The sequence below is a fragment of the Pantherophis guttatus genome, chromosome 4 (assembly GCF_059756535.1).
Source record: "Pantherophis guttatus breed Tessera chromosome 4, ASM5975653v1, whole genome shotgun sequence".
Classification (NCBI taxonomy): domain Eukaryota; kingdom Metazoa; phylum Chordata; class Lepidosauria; order Squamata; family Colubridae; genus Pantherophis; species Pantherophis guttatus.
In genome coordinates this window covers 134,413,690-134,438,847 of record NC_142066.1, presented here as the reverse complement: position 1 = coordinate 134,438,847, position 25,158 = coordinate 134,413,690, and the positions used below count along the sequence as shown (strand labels likewise).

General features: G+C 42.4%; 1 protein-coding gene across 1 annotated transcript in view; it reads right to left on the bottom strand.

The window, feature by feature from the left end:
* RSU1 (Ras suppressor protein 1) overlaps positions 1-25,158 on the bottom strand; it is a 114,417-nt gene that overhangs the window by 28,620 nt on the left and 60,639 nt on the right. The window lies entirely within an intron of this gene.

The following is a 25,158-nucleotide window of genomic DNA, read 5'->3' as shown; positions in this document are numbered from 1 at the left end:
AAAACATGTAAATTCTACATAGCTTCAGTTCTAAAGGGACTGCCTTTCTGTGCTCAGGAGGCCATTCTGCCAGAATGATAAGCTGAAAAGCAAAATATAAATGTCAAGCACACATATTTAGTTGATTGAGAATACATAGAGAAAAGCAATTGCATTACTCTCTTGCCTCTTGCCTAGAAACTGCGTACATAGAATTCTATTCATTTTAAAGACAGTTGCATGTATTTATTTAGCTAGTTACATCAGATTTTAATCTGGTTAGAAATGGCTTCATGGAAATCAAAGGGGCTATGAATAGGACATGTTTTTGAAGTACTTTCTACAATCAGAGCATTCTGTGAACTTCAATTCCCAATAATCTTAAAAATGGTCCTATTGGTTAAGGATTTCTAGGAATTGAAGTCCAAGCACTGGAAGATATATAGGCTGAAAAAAGTTGATTCAAAGATTCCACATTACCATATTAACTGTGCATGTCCTAATTAGAAGGGGCATGGTAAAGTGAATTTAGTAACAAATTCTTCTCGACTCAAAGTTAATTGAGTTCAGTTAATTAGCGAAAGAAAAATATTTTGATTGCATAACTGCAAAAATGGGTTGGATTACTTTGTTTAGTTTCACAATCTGAGAACAGTAGTGAAATAACCACTTTTTAAATCAAAAAGCAGAATTCTGCTCTTCTTTAAAATTCTACGTACAGTTAGTTACTTTTTTGTAATAGAAAAAAATAATTCTCTTGTAACATTTAAAATCTTTCTACATATTTGCTTATTTTTGATGCCTACTTTTTTTATTTGTACTAAAGGCTATAGAACTTCTTTTTTTTATTAGACATACACATACATACGCACATTCCAGGACAGGCATGTTTTATGGCCCACTGAAAATGCCACTGGATTTTTCACCCATGGATTAGTTGAAAATTTACATGATTTTCATTACAATGATAAAGTGGTCAAGATAATATATTGGCTCAAGAGACATGAACTGCATAGTTCATCCAAGCAGCAGCCAGTTATGAATATTTTTAATAAATATGGAATGATGATATTCTGTCACATAAAATAGCTAGTCACTGGTAAATCTGCAATACATTCTCATCTATAACATTCTGATTCTCAGAATTAAATAATCATGTCTATGAATACATGCATGAATTCATTGCATTCATTGTATGCAAAATGAATACATTTTTAATATCTATATTTTGCACCAGTTTTTTATTTATTTAGATTACCATAGACTTTTATCTATTCTATCAATCTACATGTGATACATGCTTACTTGTAATTTCTATTTTTATTTTACAGAAGAAAAAACAAACAAACTGGAGAAAATAACAAAATACAGACTCGCAAATAAACGATTGTGGCAAAAGAAACAAAAGGTAGTACCAATAGTAGTGATAGCTGCCTTAGGTGCAATCCAAAACCACAGGAAAACCATTTGAATACCATTGGCATTGAGAAAATCAAAATGGTCAATTGTAAAAGGCAGTTTCTTTGGAACATCCTGCTACTATAATTTTAACAAGCATCAAACAATTACATCTGTCTATCCCAGGTGCTTGGGAATGGCTCAACAGGTGGATAAAAATTGCCAAATCCAGTCTAAACATCTGGCTGACTATGTAAACGACCATAATAATTCTCTATAATCTACCATTCAAGTACTTACCAGGCCTGAGTTTACTTAGCTTTCAGCACAGACAAGATTGACCAGGCTACAATTGCTCCAGAGAGCTTTATTGTTCAAAACTTACAATGTTAATTTAGAAATGTGCTATAGCATCTCTCACCAATGGTTGTAGATTGTGTATCAGTCTCATACCAGTTTGGAAAAATGCAGGAATAGCACATAACACCCCACTAGCCAGCACAAGTTCTTCATGTGTTATTTGTTTTGTTCTGCTTTTATGTAAGTAGAAAAATTAAGGGTTTTCCTTTATTGTACAAGCTCATGTCACAGTCATACATATTATTCAATATACATTCAAATACGGAAACAAAATCTTCCCCCTTCATAGAAAATAATGCTATACGGAAAAAACAATGTGAAACTAAAACTCTAATCTCCGGAATATTTTATGTGGGCAAGGAAGGGCTGGTAAGAATGAATGGAAGCATTTGTATGGATCTGATCTGAAAAATGAAATGTCAATAAATAACTTTCATGGGTTCCTGGAAACATGGGAAATGGAGTTTCCAAGACTTCTGATTCTATCAAGGGAGCCAGAAGATAGTGGGAAATTCAATTTTCCAAGCACCAATGCACTGTAAATATCTAGACTGAAAACTATACTATTTTTATTGTCTTGACAACTCACAGAGCATTCACTGCTAGCAGGAGACCCTGAAAAACAGGGGAGGGGTTGAGGTAAGAACTTCCTAGAGAGAATTAGCTGGAATGAAAGATCCTGGCACCCATAAGAATTCATTTTAAGCAAGGGCCAGATATGGAATATTGGGTTCAGCTCCAAATGGGTTTAAGGTCACAGATTAACCCCAGGTTATTTAGTTTTGCAATTTAGCAGGGGTGAAATGCTCCCGGTTTGGACCGGTTCGGGCGAGTAGGTAGCGATGGCGGCGGGCAGTTCGGAGAATCGGTAGCAAAAATCCCTGCCCCTGCCCCCGATGCCCAGCTGAGCCGCACGATCATCAGAGCCTTTTTTTTCTTTTAAATGGCTCTGACGATCCAAGCTCTGACGATCTCAGCTAAATTGCCTGCTAATCGGTAGCAAAAATACCTCCCCCTCCCACCTCAGCTTGCTTACCTTAGCTGCTGGTTGCAAAGCCTTGCTGTAATCTCTGCAATCCATTGCATCATCAAGCAACTGAATCTCCCTGCCTGCAATCAAGCAGGCAGGGAGTTGTGGACTTCAACTCCCAGAATTCCTCAGCCAGCAGCAAAGCTGGCTGAGGAATTCTGGGAGTTGAAGTTTACAAGTCTTAAAGTTGCCAAGGTTGGAGACCCCTGTTCTATTGGGTAAGTTTTTTCCCCCTTTGGGAGCTTTAAAAAAATAGTTAATTGGGGTTTTTTTTAGTTGTTCTTTTTTTAGATCTAGCCATTTAAAGTTTAGAAAGTTTTAAATTTAGCTGCTTTATATAAAAATAAAATAAAATAATATTTGTGCAGCTTTCTGAGATTTAGCGTGTTTCTGTAGTGTTTCACTCTAACTACACAAACACACAAAATCTCACAAAGCTGTATGTGGAATTTTGTCTGTGTAAAGTGTGAAAGTTGGTTTTTTGGGCTTTTTGTGGCTGTGTGAGGTTCCTGCTTGTTGCAGGGGCCATTTTGGGTCTAGCACAGCTGCTTTTACATTATGGGTGAGCCAGTTGTGTTGTGTTGTGTAAAGTGTGAAAGTTGTTTTTTTGGGTTTTTTGTGGCTGTGTGAGGTTCCTGCTTGTTGCAGGGGCCATTTTGGATCTAGCACAGCTGCTTTTATATTGTGGGTGAGCCAGTTGTGTTGTGTTGTGTTTTGTAGGTTAAAAAAGGGCAAAGAAGTGACATTGACTTGGCCACGCTCACCTGACCAACAAGCCATGCCCTCCCAGTCACCTTACCACCAAGCCCCGCCCACTAATTAAGCCCCGCCCACAGAACTGGTAGCAAAAAAAATTAGATTTCACCCCTGCAATTTAGTTTTAAGTCTAATGGATAAACAGTCCCAATGATTCTACACAAACCTACTGATTTCCCTCAGTGAAATTTTATAACTGCTCTTAAGTCAACAATGTGTTCGTGATAGAGCTATAAATGTTCAATGCTTTATCTTAAATTATAATACCAATTCATACTTCTATTTATATTCATAATATTTTTATTCTCTACACTGAGCAATGCAATTAAAACTGTGTAAAGTAAGGTGAAAAATTGTGTCTATCTTAGCAAGTGGCAGCATCTGACAGACCTTCTTTAAGTTCATAAACGAAGCACTAAGCACAGAAGACAAAATCATGCTAAGACTCCTGTATAAAAATGGGAGATCCATGCAAACAGAATTCATATACTTCATGTTAAATAATTAGATTAACCTCATATTTTGTTAAGAAATGGACCATTTGTGGCCTTCTACTTGTTTTCAAAACAATTCTGTTACAGATCTTTTCTAAGACCTATCATTCCTTTTTTTGCAATATGTACTTTGATAAAGAGATCAGAAAAATGAGAAAGAGAAAAGAAGATGTCAGTTAGAGAGGACTCACTTTTAGTTCTGGCATTTATTTTAGCCTAATCTATAGTGTGGTCTATGACTGTAGACCTTCATGGAATACAAGTCTAGGAATAAAAAAGTTGTCTATTTCTCTGGGTGAACATGGTATAATTATCAACACTAAATGAAAGTCAAATTATGCTGTATTTTGGAGACTTGGCTTGTACATAGGAGCAATTGGTCCAGGTATGCAGACATTATTTTAAAAATATATTCTGACACTGATCATCTTTAATAATATATAAATAAAGTTGCCAATGGCAACAATCATTGCAAAATATGACTGACTAAAATACAGTCCTAAATGATTTTTCACAGGCCACTTTGTTTCACTATTAAGATGCTACTTGCTTTTCTTGATTTATCAGATAATAAATTTTTGATGTCTAGGGAAGTCCAATAAAATTCCACCAGTGCTGATGCCATGATTAATAAGTCTGAGGAATTGAAACTGTCAGGAATTCATACTGCAAATATGTATTAGAGCTTCCATAATAAACAGAATAAAAAGAGGGCTCGTTTGACAATATTATTTTGCACCCATTTATTTCATCCAGTTTTACCATCAAGCTCCTCATTTTGTAATCTGATATACCTTTTTCCACTTTAAGCAAACATTCAGCTAGGACTATGAGGAAATGCTGTAATGCAAATCATATTCAGAAGTTAGTTAGAAAACTAGGGGGTGTATTTTAAATGATGTAGTTCTCTGGCGAGAACTGCATCATATCAAACATTTGTGAAAATAAATTATAGTACTATTTATACTTGCAATCCAATAGGTTATAACAGAAAATTTGCTTACTCAAGATTCCAAACTACTTTTTGGAAAGTAGTTTCCTACATTTAGCCCAATAAACCATGCTTGAAAGTCAATAGGAATATACACAACTAAGAGATTTTCCATATTGTGAAAACCTTTCTGGTTGTACTTAAAACTTATATAAATGTCTGATAAATCCCATAAGCCAATGGGAAAAATCCAGCAGGAGGGAAGTAGAGAGATAGAGATAAGAGACAGACATTCTTGACCCTCTGAATATTAGAATGCTGGGAACATTTGCTTTCACCCAAAAATAAATAGGAAACAAAACCAAACATCTTCTACATTCTTTCAGTTCATATAGAAGCAGAGACTGATGGATAATAATACATCATGGATTATGTTCAAATAGGTAGTGTGAAGGTACTGTAGTATGAAAAATTAAAACTATATAAAATAACTTCATTGTCAAAATATATTGCAGTAATTTAATTGCTGCTAAAGGAAGGAACTTAGTTCCTTATGTTTAGTTGCCTGAAGGAAGAAACTTATGACCATCCAAATCAGATAGGATACCAGCACCAGATAGTATGAACAATGGATCACATATAATGGATACTATAAAACCTACAGTTGCAGCAATAATTTTCCCATCAGCAGTGAACTGCTTAAGATATACAGGGTAGCTTTTAAGGCAGATACCTTCAAGTAGAGCATGAGTCTCAATGATTCCATAGACATGCCTTCCTCATTGATGTCTTCCAATTTTTAACCCAGTCTACCACCTAGGCCTTCTTAGATGGTCCCTCACTCAAATGCTAACCAAAAAATGCTTTTTAAATTAGAAGCATCTGTTTTGTTTTTAATGTTTCAAAGTTTGAATACATTGGTGAATTATCTCACTAAAGAGAGAAAGAAAAAGTCAGCATTTTTGGCAGTAATACAGAAGCAGTTTGCCATTGCTTCCTGCTGGGAAGTTCAACCTACAATCTGTACTTCAGTTCTGATATTTCATGGTGGTTTCCCACCCAAATACTCTTGAGGCCAGTCTCTGTTCAGTGTATGAGCCCAGATAAAAGTATAGCCAATTATCTTGGTGTTCTGTAAAATACACATTTATTAGAATTTATTTTTGAAACGGTTGATTCAAGAGAGCATCATTTTAATGGGCAGCAAGAGTTTGGTACAAAAATATAACTAGAGGAGCCATGGTGGCACAATGGTTAAAATGCACTGTTGCAGGCTAACTCCGCCTACAGCTTGGAGTTTGATCTTGAGCAGCTCAAGGTTGACTTAGCATTCCATCTTTCCAAGGTTGGTAAAATGAGGACCCAGATTGTTTTGGCAGCAATATGCTGACACTGTAAATTGCTCAGAGAATGCTGTAAAGCACTATGAAGCGATATATTAAGTCTATTTAATAGCAATATTATTGCTATTAAAAATGAGATAAGTATTGGAAGAATTGGGATGTATTTATATACTTTGCATTACCACAAAACAAGCAAGTCTTCAAATTCTTTGAAAACTGATCAATCATTCTGCCATGAATTTCTGTTAGTGCAGATGTGGGAGTTTCTCATTGAGGAATTCTTGATCAAAGCAAACTGGCTAGCATTTATTCCCCATCAAAGTAAGTCTTCTGAGAGACATGGGATGGGAGCCAGGGCCGGATTTTCCTATAGGCTAACTAGGCTTCAGCCTAGGGCCTCAAGATCAAGAGGGGCCTACACAGTGGTGGAATTCTGGGGGTTCTAGGGGGTTCGGCCGAACCCTTTGTTAAATTGCTGGCTCGCCCCACCCCTTGCCCCACCCCTCCACACTATTATTTATTTCCAATAAATGGGGTGGGCAAGCCAGCAATTTAACAAACGGTTCGGTGTTTTTTTGTAATTTATTGGCCCCCGAACCTTTTGTTAAATTGCTGGCTCGCCCGCCCCTCGCCTCCCACCCGCGTGGCGCCAGCCTACCGTAGCCAGGGGTAGGCAATTGTGGCTCTTTTACAACCTGTGGACTTCAACTTCCAGAATTCCTGAGACAGCTTGGCTGTCTCAGGAATTCTGGGAGTTGAAGGCCACAGGTTGTAAAAGAGCCACAATTGCCCACCCCTTCCCTAGCCTGAGTTCCGCTGCCTGGGATCCACGTGGGCTGCCACGTGGTTCCCCACCGGCTCCGGATGCAAGAGAGCAGGATGGAGAAAGCAGCTTCCATGCCTTCACTCACTCTCACTCTCTGCTCTGTTGGATCGCCGGCTGTTCGCTTACCCCGCCCACTCCCTATCTATTGCTGCCTCCGATGGCTAGAGGAAAAAAAAAATTCAAATTCTTGCCGCGGGGCTTCAAAGGGCCGCCCTAGAGCCAGTGGTGCAGCCGAACCTTTGTTAAATTTCTGGCTTGCCCCGCCCCTCCGCACCACTATTTATTGCCAATAAATAGTGGTGGGCGAGGGAGCCAGCAAATTAACAAAGGGTTCAGTGTTTTTTTTGTAATTTTATTGGCCCACAGAGCTTCAGCATAGGCTAATTGGCCTCCCGGCTCTCAGCTTCCTTGCAAAGAGTGCTGATTTTTTTTCCCCTAGCTATGCTGAGAAACGAAACTGAAACTGCTTTGCTGTTGCTGCAAGGTTGGAAAATTAGGCAGGCAGAATTCTTTTCTTTTTCCTCACCAAAAAAGGTAGGTGCAAACAATGGGAAATTTAGGGAAAAAGAGGAGAGTTCAGGATTTTAAAACACAAAAGAAAAAAAGCTCTATTTAACTAGGGAATTGTAATAATTGAGATACTATTAATTGTATATTTCTGAAAGCAGAAATGGTTAAGTTATGGTTTGGAGGAATATATGGGGGAAATTATTTGGTTTATTATTATTGGTAAATATAATTAATTGATTTGTAAGAAATTGGATTGCATGGAAATGGACATTGACTTACCTGAATGTCCTTTTTCGGAACGCTGCGTATACACTCCAGCATTGGGGAAAATCCTCTTATCTGACAGCAACTGAGAGAACTTTTTTTACTTATCTACCCACTCTGTGCTCTCTCCACGCCCCCTTTTGCACCCGAATCCCCAGTCTTGAACGAAGACACCACAGGTAAACTACAACAAAATTTATTAACACAAAACCACCACAAGCCAACATACAAAGAAAGGGAGGGAAATGGAGTGTATACGCAGCGTTCCGAAAAAGGACATTCAGGTAAGTCAATGTCCATTTTCCAGAACGCTGCTACTACACTCCAGCATTGGGACATACCCAAGCCTAACTTCCAGGGTCGGGCAAAACACTATCCAACTCAGAGGACCCAGACACCACTGCTTGCAAAACTCATCGCCCAAAAGACGCCTCAGCCGAAGCATAGGCATCAATCCGGTAATGTCTTATGAAAGGCGACAAAGAAGTCCAAGTAGCCGCCCTACAGATGTCCAACACAGAAGCCTGGGTAGCCCAGGCTGCTGAAGTAGCCGCACTCCGCATAGAATGAGGCAGAATGTTCCCAGGAACAGGACGACGCTGATTCTCATAAGCAGCAGCAATACAGGCCTTAATCCAACGACCAATCGTGGTCGACGACACTTTCTGACCCATGGATGCAGGATGAAACGAAACAAATAGGGCTTCCGTCTTCCGAAACTCGGCCGTCCTACGCATGTAACGTCTCAACGCCCTGCGCACATCCAGAGTGTGCCAAAGAACCTCCCGGTGATGTCTCGGCGACGGGCAGAAATCCGGAAGCACTAATTCCTGCGCCCGGTGAAACCACGAATTAACTTTGGGCAAAAAAGCAGGATCCATCCTCAGGACCACAGTGTTAGCATGAAAAATGCACAAGTCTTTCCTGACGGATAAGGCAGCGAGCTCAGAAATGCGTCTAGCCGACGTGATCGCCAGGAGAAATGCAACTTTGAACGACAGAAACTAAGCGAAGTGGAACCCAGCGGCTCAAACGGAGACAAAGTGAGAGCCTGCAAAACTAAAGATAAATCCCAAGAGGGATAACGATGAACCGTAGGCGGCCTCAGGTTCGTAGCTCCATGAAGGAACCCCTTCACCCACGGATGATGAGCCAAGGAAGTGTACGGTGGACAGGACAACACAGTGGCCAGGGCCGCCACCTGGCGCCTGAGAGTGGCGGGAGACAAACCCCGTTCCAAACCCGCCTGTAGAAAGATGAGGACATCCTGAACCGTTGCAGACGTAGGATCCACATGAGTAGTCGCACACCAACGGCAAAAGGCCCTCCACGTGGCTTCGTAGATCCTCGTCGTGGATGGTCAACGGGCCGACTGAATCGTACCAATCACCGTATCCGGCAAACGGCCTTTCTTCAAGAGGACGCGCTCAAATGCCAGACGGCCAACTGCAGCCACTGGGGCTCGGGATGACGAATGGCCCCCCGACACAGCACGATCCGATGTGGAGGAATCACCCACGGGTCTGTCACCGAAAACTCCACAAGATCCGCGAACCACGGCCTGCGGGGCCAATGTGGAGCCACCAGTAACATCTCCGCCCTCTCCGCTATCATCTTGCGAACCACCTGCTGAATCAGTGTGACGGGTGGGAAGGCATACAGTAGACCCGCTGGCCAACGACACCGCAGAGCGTTTGTGTCTTCTGCCGCTGGGGCCGGATAACGAGTGATGAACCGGGAAAGCTGGGCGTTGGTCGGACTGGCGAACAAGTCTACCAGAGGCCGTCCGAAGCGAAGACAAATCTCCTGAAATAGACTGGGAAGCAGCTGCCATTCGGCCTGGTCTATCACTTCCCTGCTGAGCCAATCCGCTCGTGTGTTGGCTTTCCCGGAAATGTGGTCTGCGAGGATGGACTCCAGATTCCTCTCTGCCCAGTTGAACAGACGTGTCGACTCGAGCATCAGCGACTGTGACCTCGTCCCCCCTTCCCGGTTTATGTGCGCTTTGGCAGATGTATTGTCCGTGAGAATCAGGACATGACGACCCCAAACCAGCGACTGGAAATGCAGAAGGGCGAGACGAATGGCTCGAAGTTCTAATAGGTTGATGCTCAGTGCACGTTCCTCTGGAGACCATTGTCCTTGGCCCACCTGGGCACCTAGGTGGGCTCCCCAGCCATGGAGACTGGCATCAGTGGTGATCACGACCCGGTCTAGTTCCAGGAAACTGCAACCTTGCAGGATGGCCGACGACTTCCACCAACCCAGTGACAGTCTGACTCGCGGTGGCACGAACACCGTCCTTGTGGAGTTGGAACTGCCTGTTCTCTGGAATGGAAGAAGAAGCCATTGCAGTGGACGAGAATGTCTGCGTGCCCACGGAACAACGCGGAAGCACGAGACCATCTTCCCCAACAAACGTGACAGCGTCAACAGAGGAGCCCTCCTCCGGGTCAGCACTTGGCCCACAAGCGATTTGATGTTTTTCGCAGTCTCTGAAGACAGGAAAACCTGACCCTTCTCGGAGTCTATCAGGGTCCCGAGGTGTAGGATCGCGGTCGTGGGGACGAGCTGGCTCTTGTCCAAGTTGATGGAGAATCCGTGCTCTCGGAACGTCGAGAGCACCCTGTCTCTGTCTTGCGCCGCTTGTGCCCTGGACGAGGACAGGATCAGAATGTCGTCCAGGTAACATAACACCCTCACCGGAACGGTACTGAGAGACACGGTCACTACCGCCACCAGCTTGGTGAAAGTCCTGGGAGCCGAGGAAAGACCGAACGGCATCGCACAGTACTGGTAATGCCTGCCCGCATACTCGAATCGCAGAAACTGTCGATGCGAAGGAAGCACTGGAACATGCAGGTAAGCCTCTCGCAAATCCACCGACTGCATCAGGTCCCCTTGGCGAATAGAAGCCAGAATGGACCAAAGAGAGTGCATCTTGAAACGACGGTAACGTACCGCCCGATTCAACTCCTTGAGGTTGAGAATGCCTCTGACCCCTCCCGAACTTTTGGGAACCAAAAATAGAATCGAATAGAAGCTGGTCCCCTGCTGGTCCAACGGGACCGGTTCTATCGCACGGATCTCCAGCAGGTGTGCTATCTCTTCCACCATCAGGCTGCGAGAGTCTGTGGACAGGGAAACTGGGCACCGGACGAACTGTCGTGGGGGCCGATCCGTGAATTCGATTGCGAGGCCCTCCGAAATAGTACGACGCACCCACTCGTCCGGAGTGGACCGGGCCCACCGATGACAAAAGGCCCGGAGACGACCTCCCACTGGTCCCGGAGTCGGTGAGTCATTTGCCCCTTCTGAAGGGTCTAGAAGTGGCTCCACGATAGGGGCGCTTGGAGGAGGACTGTGATCTGCCACGCTCTCTGAAACGTTGTCTGTCGGAGAAGCGGTCTGGAGCCTGGAACGACTGCCGGTAAGTCGAGGGGCCTCCCTGCCCCGAGTAGGAACGAAATGGCTGACGTTGTGTGTAAGGGGTGTAACGCCTGTCTTGTCTGCGAAAGGACGAGGGCATAATTTTGCGTTTGTCTTTGTCCTCCACAAGAATCGGCTCCAATGCCGTGCCAAACAAGTTCGGAGCTTTATACGGGGCCGCCGCCAACTTCCACTTGGTTTTCACATTGGCTTTCCACGGCCGTAGCCAGAAAAGGCGTCGCGATGTGACAGAAGTCGCTAACGCCCGCGATGCAAACTTGACAGAGTTCAACGAAGCATCCGCCGAATACTCTGTGGCTGCAATAATCTTGTTAATATCGTGGCGCAAGCGGGTATCCTCTGGAGGGAGTCGTTCCTGAAGTTGGCGCAGCCAGATCAAAGAGGCCCTATTGAAGAATGAAGTAGCCGTGGCAGTTCTAACAGTCCAGGCCACGGCTTGATGAGACCTACGAAAGGCCAATTCGGTGCGCCTGTCCTCCGATTTGAGCCCCTCCAGTGGATCGGATGAGACCATCGAATGCGAAGTGAGAGACGCCACCGGTGCATCCACAGTGGGCACGTCCAACATGGCTTCAAGTTCGGGCGCCGCACAGAACAGCTTCTTATCTAAATTGCTTGGTGCAGTGGACGACCCTGGTTGGGCCCAAGGCGCTTGCAGAACATCCGCGAACAGTTGAGGGCACGGAATAAAGTCCTTCTCCTGCTTGACTTGCTTAAACAGGGCATCATGAGGACCGGTCTCAGACGGGGTAGTCGGGGGTTGTGCTCCCACCGAACCCAGATTAGTAGTCAAACGAGCCTTGTGAAGGAGGGACTTAAATAGTGAGGGACGAAACAAGCCCGTGAAGGCTGGAGTGTCAGGTACCAGACCTTCATCCTCAGAGAATTCGAGGTCATCGGGGCCCTCCTCGTCATGGCCCGAGCCCTCAGACGAAACAGACTCACGAGGCGAGGGGGAACGAGCCCTGCGAGAGCTCGAAGAGGCCAACGTGCCCGAAGTCCCCGCCGCCGATGTCTGGGCCGCTGTCTGCGCTCCGGCCGCCATAATAGAAGCCAACGCTGTTGACAACATCGTCTGGAAGTCAAACTGAGACGGAGGCGGAGGATTGTCCACTTCTCGGAGTCCCGCTGCTGTAGGCGTGAAAGTGGCCGAAGGTTGGCGCCGAGGGGGCGGAAAGGCCTCCAAACCCGCTGAGGAAACATCAGGCATCGACTGGGACACGCCCTTCTGCCAAGCCAAGGAACCTGATTGGACCGCTCTCCGCTCCGAAAGGTCAGGAACAGGAACAGCCTGGTGGGCGGATCCCGTATCACCACGGACCAAAGAAGCTGACGCCTGCTTGGCCTTCTCACATCTTTTTTCCAAAGCCTTATGATGCCTGAGAGCATCCTTCTCAGCGGCAGAGGAGGTCTTAGAGTGGCGGGACTTGTGACCGCCAGACGCAGAGCGTTTGCCCGATTGTCTCTTGCGGGACTTAGATCTGACAGGGCTAACCTCCTGATCACTGTCTGAGGAGAACGAGCAGTCCGCCATGGTGAGGATGCCCAAGTTGAATAGTAATTATAAATTAATTGACAAATAGATTTGTAGTAATAAATAATGAATCAATGATTGATTGCTTGATTAATTGATTAATTGATTAATTGATTGGAGAAATGCTTATTTGTTTGATTAATTAATTGAATGATTAGATGAAATCTTGCTTAATTGATAATTGATTGCAGAATTGATAGTCTGGCTACCGCTCTGGGCAATGTACTATGCCCCAACAAGCAGTGCTGGCCCTCCTGCCACGCTGATTCCAAGGGCCCCCTGTTTCTGCCCAGGAGAGAGGACAAGCCTTGCACAAAAGGCTGCAAAAGGGGTGAGCGATAGACTGGTGATGCTCCTCCCCCCCTTCTTTCTTCCTTCGAGTCAATGCCCAGACCGGGACAGAGACTCAGCCAGCCAGACCTCGGAGTAAAGGCTGCGGCCCTCTAATTAGGGTCCGCGCTGCCACGAGGTGAGTCCAAAATGGCGGCCGCCCTGATGTCTCAAAATGGCGGCCGCAAGTTGGTGGCGTAGTGATAAATGGCGGCCAACCCGAGCTTTGTAGGATGGCGGAGCGCTTTCCCCCCCCCTGGCGCCGCTCAGACGCGGACGCCAACCAGGGCTGGAGATCGGAGCGGTTTTGGCGCGTCGGGAGGGTAGCGAGCCCCGACAGCCACGCTACACCCCCCCCCAGTTAAAACTTACGGCCGGAGCTTCGAGGCCGAAAATCAACGCCGCCAGAACACAGCGCCGCCCGCAGAAGCCTGACGGGACGGTCGCTGGATGAGTCACGCCTCCAAACGCAGCGAGCCAGTAGCCGCTCCCGAAATCACCTCCGTTCCGGCTCGCCGTTCCACACGAGAGTCGGGGAGCTATTCCTTAGCCCCGACCTCTCTGGCAATAGTAAGGCTTTACCGGATCCGCCCCGCAGGGACAGAAGCCGGCAGCAGCAGGCGCTGAAGCGCAAAAGCCGGTACGACCCAGCTCCCTGGGCACGAAACCGACGAGCAGCTGAGGGACTCACCAGAAAGAAGATAGAAAACTAAACTGAACCGAAAAAAGGGAAAAATAAAAAGGGGGCTAATCAAAAATAACCAAAGGCCTAACGCAACACTCAGAGCACAGAGAAAATCCTCCCAGTGTGTCAGCAACTGAGAGAAAGACTGGGGATTCGGGTGCAAAAGGGGGCGTGGAGAGAGCACAGAGTGGGTAGATAAGTAAAAAAAGTTCTCTCAGTTGCTGTCAGATAAGAGGATTTTCCCCAATGCTGGAGTGTAGTAGCAGTGTTCTGGAAAATAATTGGAATATTCATGTTCATATTGATTAATATACAAAAAAGGTAGTTATATAACTAATTGATTTATATTAAAATGTTGAATTTATATTAAACAACTAATATTACATAATTAACCAATGTGAGGATGGATATAAAAATAGATGACAATGGGAAGGGGTATAATATAGAATAGAAGGGAAAAATTGAATTTGATTAAGATTAGAGATGAGGATGAAGGGTAATATTGGTTTTTTACCAAAATAGATGAGGAATAAATATGGCAAAAAGGAAATATAGAAATTGTAAATTTAATTGAAATGACTAAACACTATTTAAATTTGTGAACCGGCCAAATACTCTGTTCAAAGAAAATACATTGTATGTTTGTATGTGTGTTTCTAATTATTGTTATTTATTCATATTTGTTCTCTTTTATTCTTTAAAGTTTAACAATTCATTCTTTATCTTAATATCTTTATATTTGTTTGGGGTTGGCTTTCTTCCCTTTCATCTTTTTTATTGTACAGCAATCTTTCTCCTCAAACCTACCACCTCTCTCTTTTCTTTCCTTCTTACTTTCTCTTCCTCCCCCTCTTCTTCTCCTACTTCCTCTTCCCTTCTCCTCCTCTCTTCCTCCCTCTCTTACCCTCCCTCCTACTCTAATTTCCCTTCCCCTCCTTCATCCCTCTCTATTGCTGTATCCTTTTATGCATATGGACTACCCAGAGGGCTGAAAAAGTTGTTTTTGACTGGTCCTCGCACTTTTGACCAGTCCTCGAACTTATGACTGTCCTCACATTTTACATTTTTGCCCTATCTTGTCACCATGGTGAAGAGAAGCAGTTGTGAAATGAGTGACATGGTTGTTAAGAAAGCTCCACGGGCATAAATGTGAGGATGGTCATAAGTGTGAGGACCGGTCAAAAGTGCGAGGCCCAGTCAGAAATGACTTTTTTCAGCCCTCTGGGTAGTCCTTTTGTGCATATGGACTACTCAGAGGGCTGAAAAAGTTATTTTTGACTGGTCCTCGCACTTTTGACCAGTCCTTGAATTTACGACTGTCCTCACATTTTACGTTTTTGCCCTATCTTGTCACCATGGTGAAGAGAAGCAGTTGTGAAATGAGTGACATGGTTGTTAAGAAAGCTGCACGGGCATAAATGTGAGGATGGTCATAAGTGTGAGGACCGGTCAAAAGTACGAGGCCCAGTCACAAATAACTTTTTTCAGCCCTCTGAAAAAAGTCTATGCACATAGCAACGCCCACCTGGTCACATGACGAGCTGCCCACGCCTACACAGTCACGTGACCAGCTAGCCACGCCCACCCAGTCACATGATTGCCAAGCCACACCCCCAACTAAGCCACGCCCACAGAACCTGTTGTTAAAAAAATTGAATCCCACCACTGGGCCTACATTCCCTACATTCAAATTGTTAGCAAAATTAAAATTACACTTTCACTATAGGTGAAAGGGCCTCATAAGTGGAATAGCCTAGGGCCTCTTTCCATCTAAATCCGGCCCTGATGGGAGCTATTTAACTTTCTGTGAGAATTAGCTGAGGGGGGTCTTTTCCAACTTTATCTAATATCTTTAAAGCTTAGAAATTAATTTTTAGGGGAAAAATGAAAATGTCCTGCTGGAATGATATTAGCATGTGGTGCATTTTAGGAACATGTACAACCTTACTAGTAAGAATAATATTAGTTTATTTTGCTTAAAATAACTAAAAAATTAAATATTGCAGCATAAAAAGACAGACCCCCTTACACTGAATGTCTATCATTGATAAATCACATGTTCTCAAAAGTATAGCAACATCCTGAAAAGAAAGCAACTTGGTTTCCTCATTTTTCAAATTAAAATGTAGTCGGACAGCATTTAAATAGTTAGCCAAAGTTTCTGATTTCATATTATTACTTCCACTGTACTACACATACACTGTTACTACACGGTAGCCTGAAAGTAGTCATTTTAGACTTTAAGTAACATCTGTTCATTAAAATAAAATTAAGGATTAAGCTAAATTGCAAATTAGTCAACTTAATTTGAAATAATATCCACTGAATATCTACACTAGATAAAAAGTTCACAATGCAAGAATGACTTCTCAGTTACCAGATAGCCCTCAATAGCCAAGTAAAAAAACTGCCTGGGATAACATAAAAGTCTTGCACAATATGAAGCTTGAAATAAGAAACTGGAGCTCAATAAAAATCCAGCACATAATAAAACAAGATATTACTGTGTAGAGAATAGAAACTGCAGAGTGTTCTCTTTTATTATAAAAATGCTGCTTTTTAATTTATGTCTCAAATAGAAGTAGGCAATGTACATAGTAACTCATCTTGCCCACTGTAAATATGATGAACCATCCAAGTGGTTTTGAAATTATAAAGGGGTTAAGAATTTCCCAATTTTTAGTACAGTCCTTCTTTAGCTTAGTTCTGAACTGTTCCATTTCCAGCATGGTGTGTGGGAAAGACCTTGGGAGATGGGGAAGAAATGCTAAAGAACAATCAGATTAGAGAGGGCAAATGCCTGCAATTGCATAAGGAAAAGAGAAAGAAATCAGAAAGGAGCCCCCTAACTTATCAGGCTGTAAAAGAGACATGGAAGATTTGTACTTTCAAGACTTTTAAGATTCTGTTAATGTGGCCTTACAATAAAGTAGAATTAGAGCATCTGTTCTTTTTTTTTAATGTGGATTACAGGTAGTCCTTGATTTATAACCATTCATTTAACAACCATTCGAAGATACAACAGCACACTAAAAAAATTACAAGCAATCCTTATATTTCAACTGTTATAGCTTCTCCATAGTCACATGATCGAAATTCGTGCAGTTGACATGTATTTATGATGGTTGCAGCATCCTGAGGACATATGATAGCCATTTGATAGCCTTTCTAGACAGCTTCCAACAAGTAAAGTTAATGAGGAAAGTCAGATCTGCTTAATGATTCATGATTCACTTAACGTCAGTAATTAGCTTAATTCTGTGGCAAAAATAGTCATAAAATTGGATGTGACTTACTTAAACAACTGCCTTGTTTAGCAATTCTAATTCCATTTGTCTACCTATACACAGGAAGGCTGCATCAATTAACAGTTATCCCATAGTGCATTGACTCACATCAACAGAATGCTAACTAGTTAAACACTGAGATAAAACATTCATTGCCTGTGAAAGGATTTAATTCTATGATGGACACTCTGTGAAATGCAATGCCATTTTCAAGATATCAGAGGTCCCCAGGATTTTTATTTCTGCCATTGAAAAATAAAATTTGGGACAAATGTACAGGCATGTTTTGTGTAGGTATCTCTACCTCCCAGATTTAAAAAACAGAAAAAGCATTTCACCCTTCACTCTGAATAACTCTGTAGCCCACAAGGGTCAAAAAAATAATTTAAAAGTTCCATGCTGATCTAATCAATCAAGCAAGCAATGGCAGAATCAAATGATCAAACATCTGTATCACTTGAAGTAAGTCATAATCTGACTCGAATGAGAATCAGAGCCCAATTATATCTGGAAGACCAGGTATCCCCCAACATAATCTTAAAATTTCTTTTGAGTAATGACATGATGTCACCAAGGAGACATCTCTTGGGAGAAAACCATTATTGCAGATATTGTCATTAATTTTCCTTCTTTCTAATATAGAACTTTTTATAGATGATCCCTGCATTAGTATAGAACAGTATTAACCATTCTGAATAATCTAAAGGGAGATATAAAAGCAGTATGTAACTTCAAACAGGGCATTAAATATTAAATATGTTCTGAAAAATTTGGGTTCCGTCAATTTTTTTTAGATGTCACTAAGTAATTCTTTCTGGAGTTCAGCACTGACTTATTATAAAACAGACTCTATTTCTGAAACAACATTTGGCAGTGATATATTTCCCCTAGAAGCATCCATCTGAAAGAACAAGCCCTTGCACAGTATATTTCTATCCCAATGTTTTTGAAATTTCTTATTTGGATGAAAACAAAAGACTATATACAAAGGTAACATATAACCATTTTTAAAACCACTTATTTTCTAAAATTCTGATCCTAAATAATTTTGTCTCAAAATGGCACAAACCAAGACTTTTTACTTTCATATTTACAAGGTTCTGGTAATATAGCCTTTCAATAAAGTAGAATTAGCTTATCTTGTCAAATTTCCTATCTGGCCCACATGGAAGGTTCTCTTTCACTTATTAAATATTAAAATTCATTTGTCATACTAAAATCATCTGACATCACATGAAGAAACCGAGAAGTTAACCCAACTATTGCAGCAATATTTAAAATGCTGTATTTCTTGCCACAATACACATATACTATGTCATATTTCTTATTAAATTTAAGAAACTGGATCCAAAGTATATTTGTCATTTCTCAGTGATTAAGCTAATCAATTCAGCTTTCTATTTGCAGTTGAAGATCACCCTGTGTTCCACTGGTCATTACTTGGGAAGGCAATTTTCCCTACACTCTACCTTCACAGATGGCATTCACATTCTAATAAACAGGGAGGAAGAGTACAAGATGGAAGTATTGTTGCACTATAGATACAAAGGGCCTATTAATGTTGGTCAATGTTGGCATTCTGAGGACTGGCCATTTTTCAAACATGGTGCTGAATTGCTCTAGTTTACAAGGTTAATTCTAGAAGTTAATTCCACAATGGTAATGAAGTAAAACACTTCTTAAGAACTGCATGAAGTGAAATGACAAGGTCACTGAAGGAAACAGCACCTTTCAAAGCAAGTGTGAAAAAACTGTATGTTTAGTATAACAGTTACACAGAAAAAAAGCAAAAGAGTGAAAAATACTGCAACTACTGTAATAAAAGCTTTAGCTGAGATGAAATAATCAGACAGTGACTTCAAAATCAGGACCATAAATGAGATCATTGAAATAATATGTTGTTCAGAAAAAAAAGCTCTTGCTTGCACATGGTGAAATAATCAGAACAGCATAATTAATACACACAACATATTTAGAAAATTTCTTCTTGCTTCATGAGGTCTAACCACTAAGGCCAATCCTTAACATCCCTTCTTTCTTATCACATTAAAAGCTTACTACCAGATTACTAATTACATTATACCAATTTTGAATGGTGTTTCAGGAATGCAATTATTCAAAGGAATTTAATTTGCTGTTTTGTTTTAAACATTTATGTCTATGTGCACTTCCTGAGTACATTATAACCAATAAAGTCTACTATTCATCATGTCTTTGTCACTATCTTAGACATACACGATCCCTGGAGAATTATACCTCAAATATAAAAGGTTACTTTGAAAGGTGACTAGGAGCACAATAAAAACTATATAGTTATTACTTTCAAAGGAAATTATGTCTTAAAAGAAGGGGAAAGGTCTGGTCTTTCTCCCGAGGGAGGAATAAGGTTAAATTAAATATAGGATCCTAGGAGGCATTTTTTCCTAATGTGGAGCCCTCTGGAGGGATCAGAATATAACTCTCAGTTTTTCCAGCCACATATGTTGACTATATTTTGGGGAAGGCACATCCATTTTGGTATGGATTTGAAGAATGCATCTCTCTTCTCTGTATCTTTTCCGTTACACTTCCTTTCTGTATCTTTTCAGTTTATCAGCTTGCTAACCAGATGTATCTCTTCAAAACGCAATGAATAAATAAACAAGCAAGTAAAAACAATATTGGATTATATGGAACATCTAAATAATATCCCTAGCCTCTAAGAACTAAACCCAAAACTAAGTCAACAAAAGCATAAAAGAAATATACTATGGTTTGTTGTTTCAAAGAAAAGAATTGCTTTAACACAATGTGGTATACTATCAAAAGTACCATAACATACTGTATTTTAATGGAATATGTATTCATATTATCTTTGGAATTTCAAATCACAGTTAGTCCAGAATTTTATTTATTAAGTGTTTCTTTTATTATAAGGACAACTATCAAAAGTAGTATAATCAAAGTTCTTTAAAGTATTATTTGATACCCAAAAAAACAAAACCTGGTGCACATACAAAGAGCTTAGAGTTACTTCTATCCCAAAATTTCTGACCCTGAAACTACCTGGAAGAGAACCTAGCTTGGCTTAAAAGGACATCTTTCAAAACTACATTGCATCAAAAATTCTTATCCATTAAGGACCCATTACATTCTCTGGCTAATTACAACTTCTTAACTATTAAGACAATGGCTCAGTACAATATTACTGGATTTACATCTCATTTAAGACAGCCAGACATTTTTTAATGGTTTCATCATAATTCCTAACATATGGTGGTTGGCAATTGACATATACTCTAATCCATGGGAAGGTAATTCATTCACTACTGAAGGCCTCATTGAAAATGCATCATGAACCAGAAGGTGAAAGCTTATTTCAATAATTTATGCACTTTAATTCCCTTTCTTAGCTATGGCACTTCCAAACACAGAGCTGATATACTACTCTCAAATGCCTTCTGTTTTTGTAATATGTGTCAAACAAACAACATTCTAGGACAACTTGTGAATCTGTTTTATATGTACAAATTATCAATAATCAGTGAGATAATCAATAACTGGTAGGAATGTAAATCTCGCATAAATCTACTTGGCTAAGTAGGTGGATACTGGGGAACACAGGACTGATGACAGGAAATAGGAGATGTTTTGATCCAGGCTGACACTACACAAAAATTCTATTCCATCAGAAAAAGGTAGCATTGGTAGCAAAAGATTCACATCTAAATAGTGTTCTGACGACATAATTAAGCTTTACTGATATAATTTGTTTATGCCAGTATGGACACATATTTATTCCACTAACACTATTAACTGGATGGGGAGAAATGTGCCCTTAAATGTAAACAGGAAACATATTCAGCAGCTGGATTAGATCTGTTCTGGATATGTCTATAAACCCTTTGAAAATAAATAGGATTGCAGACTTAAAATGTATATTATATTCCACTTGAATTTTCCTTTTAGAATATCCAGGAAATAGTCTCCTCCCATCACACCATCAATTACACTGATGTATATCACCCACATGCAAAAGATACTCCAACTCTTGCACTATTCACTACTGCCAGAATTTTCTTCCTTTTGCTAATCCCAAGTCATTTTTATGTTACCCTAGACCAGACATGTCAAACACAAGGTCCGCGGGCCAGATCCGGCCCACCATGTGGTTAGACCTGGCCCACAGGACCGCCCTGGGAACAGTGAGGTGCTGCCCTGCCCCATCCCCTTGTGCACACACACAAGCTGGCGAGTATGCTGAGCCGGTCCCTGGGAACCATCTTGCCCTGCAGACTGCCTGCGTTCTGAGCCTTTCCCTTTCACCCAACACATCAGCGATTGCTGCCGCCTGTGCACATGCCCAGGGGCGAGGCTGAGGCAGCAGGGTGGATCTAAGGCTGACTGCATTCCAGCCTGGATGGCCGCTACCACGTTATAAAATAGATTAACCTGCATCCAAACCAGCACCTTCATGTCCCGATCGCCAGTCTGTCCTCGCAGCCTGTGAGGATTCACCAGGAATTGCCCCTGCATAGGAAAGCCACAACCGGTGATGGCATGGTCACCGGTAGCGCTGCCAATCTCTCCCCCTCCCCTCGTCCTTTCCTGAGTGCAGAGGAAGGAAGGAAGGAAGAAGGGAAAAGGGTAGGGATAGGAGGAGTAAGAATGTGGGAAAAGGAGGAGGAGAAGGAAGGAGGGGGAGGGGAAAGAGGGGAAGGTTGAGGGAAAGAAGAAGGAAAGTTGGATTCGTAACTGGCTGACCAACCGCACTCAACGTGTAGTCCTCAATGGAACTGCATCTACATGGAGGGAAATATGCAGTGGAGTACCTCAGGGCTCTGTTTTAGGCTCAGTGCTCTTCAACATCTTCACCAATGACTTCGACGAGGGGATAGATGGGGAACTCATCAAATTTGCAGATGACACTAAGCTGGCAGGAATAGCCAACACTCCAGAAGATAGACTCAAGATACAGAAGGATCTTGACAGACTTGAACATTGGGTGCTATCTAACAAAATGAAATTCAACAGTGAAAAAAGCAAGGTTCTACATTTAGGGAAGAAAAACGAAATGCACAGGTACCGTATATGTGGTACCTTGCTCAATAGTAGTAACTGTGAGAGTGATCTTGGAGTCCTAATGGACAACCATTTAGATATGAGCCAGCAGTGTGCAGCAGCTGCCAAAAAAGCCAACACAGTTCTGGGCTGCATAAAAAGGAACAGAATCAAGATCACATGAAGTGTTAATACCACTTTATAATGCTTTGGTAAGGCCACACTTGGAATATTGCATTCAGTTTTGGTCGCAATGATGTAAAAAAGATGTTGAGACTCTAAAAAGAGTGCAGAGAAGAGCAGCAAAGATGATTAGGGGACTGGAGGCTAAAACATATAAAGAACGGTTGCAGGGGTTTGTCTAGTTTGATGAAGAGAAGGACTAGGGAACACATGATAGCAGTGTTCCAATATCTCAGGGGCTGCCACAAAGAAGAAGGAATCAAGCTATTCTCCAAAGCACCTGAGGGTAGAACAAGAAGCAATGAGTGAAACTAATCAAGGAGAGAAGCAATTTAGAACTAAGGAGAAATTTCTTGACAGTTGGAACAAGTGGAATAAGTGGAACTTGCCTGCAGAAGTTGTGAATGACCCAACACTGGAAATTTTTAAGATGTTGGATAACTATTTGTCTGAAGTGGTGTAGGGTTTCCTGCCTGGGCAGGGAGTTGGACTAGAAGATCTCCAAGGTCCCTTCCAACTCTGTTATTCTATTCTATTCTATTCTATTCTATTCTATTCTATTCTATTCTATTCTATTCTATTCTATTCTATTCTATTCTATTCTATTCTATTCTATTCTATTCTGAGAAGGATGGGACAGGAGTAAGGGGGAGAGAAGGAGGAGAAGGAAGGGGGGAAGAAGAAGGAAGGAAGGGGGAAGGAATGAAGGAGATTATGAGGGAGGGAGGGTCTGAGGGAAGTCCTGTCTTAGCACATGGCAATCAGCAGCCCTGCTGCCCTTTTGCTATCCCCTTGTCCCTCCTCTCCTGGTGCTCTCCCCTCCCATATCTGAGGATGCTTTGGTTACAAAGCTGGGTCTCCTTGCAAGGAGAGAGAGTGGGCCTCCCTCTGACTCACACTTTGCCCTCCCACACTCACCATGAGCAATCTGCTAAGGAGAGTGAGCACAGCAGCCGCCGCCTCGAGGAAGAGGTAAGCACAGCTGGGGGCCTCCTTGGAGAAGAGGGGCTGGGCTGGATTGTGGGGTCCTGGTGCCCTGGGAGCTTGAGCGCCGAGCTGGGTGTTTGCCCTCCAGTGCCCAGAGATCTGGCCAGGTTGCACCGCCATCCAGGAGTTCTCCGTATGGCCTGAGAGGGATGGTGAACAAGGGTTTGGTGCTGGCCTTGGTCTCACCTTCCTCCTCTGGAGGCAATGGATATCCTCTAGCCCCACCCAGACCATCCTATGCGCCCCCCCAACACAAGCAATGTCAAGCTGACCATGCCCACCCCAGCCATGTTCCCTGGCCCCCCCAAGGTCAACCACAACCCTGATGCGGCCCTCAAAGTAATAGATTTTGACGCTCCTTCCCTAGACCAATTAACAAAGAATGCTTCTCAATAGATTCTAAGTGAAAGTTAAGCAAATCATGGAAAAAATATATCATGTAGCACGAGGACTAAAAAGTGACTTGATATCAATCAATCAATCAATCAATCCATTCATCCAATGGAAAAAGTTGACATGTAGTGTTTTACATCATTGATCAAGAAATTTCATGAGCACCATCACAAATGTGAACTCAGTTTGCCATATAAAGCAACATATTTTAAATTTTGTCCAAAAAAATTATGTCACATGATCAATTGTTTTTAAATGCACTTTTATAGACAACAAGGACAGAATATGAAACCATGACATTAACGTTAAGAGGTTCTAGACAACTTTGCCCTTCTGGATTATCATTTCAGAAATATTTCTTTACCTAAACAGGAAAAAAATGGCAAAAAGAGGGCAAAAAAGCAGTGAGAGCAGTGGCGACTTTTAATTTCCTCCCAGTTTCCCCACTGTGTTTTCTTAGGGGACTCTGGTGGGGAGCAGAAATTTCCCTTCCCTTCCCTTCCCTTCCCTTCCCTTCCCTTCCCTTCCCTTCCCTTCCCTCCCCTCCCCTCCTTCCTTCCTTCCTTCCTTCCTTCCTTCCTTCCTTCCTTCCTTCCCTTCCCTTCCCTTCCCTTCCCTTCCCCTCCCTTTCTGTGAGTGATTGTGAGACTGGCTGGGAAACCGGTGGAATGTTGTAAATGAAGATCATAAAAAACCAGTGAGACCAGAAGCAACTTTCAACTTCCTACTGGCTTTCTCACTCCTTTTCCTTCTTCGCTACCACTTTGCTGAGGGAAGCGGAACTGCTTGCCACTTTTCTGGAGCGGAAAGAACAAAGGAAGCTGTGGAATCCAAGGAAAACTGTACCCAATTCCCACCATAGCATGACCTGAAGGCCCCTTCTATACCAAGAGGAAGAGTGCTTACCTTTCAACCCCCAGCGAGCCCTACTTTGTGGGCAGGCATTTGAGTTGATACCTTACTGTTCAGCATCATTAAGAGATTTCAAATTTCAGCCTCAATTCCAAAGCAGACAATGGTTGCTCATCTGTCAAAATTTGTTGCCAGCCAATTGGCTGCAAGGGACAGAAGAACTGGGAAGAGGGGGAACATTTGGCGCTCCCATCTTCTCTTGAGCCACACAACCTATGGATTTCTGGGAAGTGTAGTTGCAAGACATGATGGTGCTGAAATGCCACAACTTGCCCAAATTTCAGTTCCTATGGTAATCATGGATCTCAATATTCTGTAAGTTACTCTATTGGAGTTACCTTGGTTCAAAAATTGTTGCCCTATACCTTCCAATTTCGCCCAAGTGAAGGTTACAAACAATAATTCAGTAGTGTATAATGTTCTATTTATTTAATGTTTACTTAAGGCATATATTTACTTATATAAC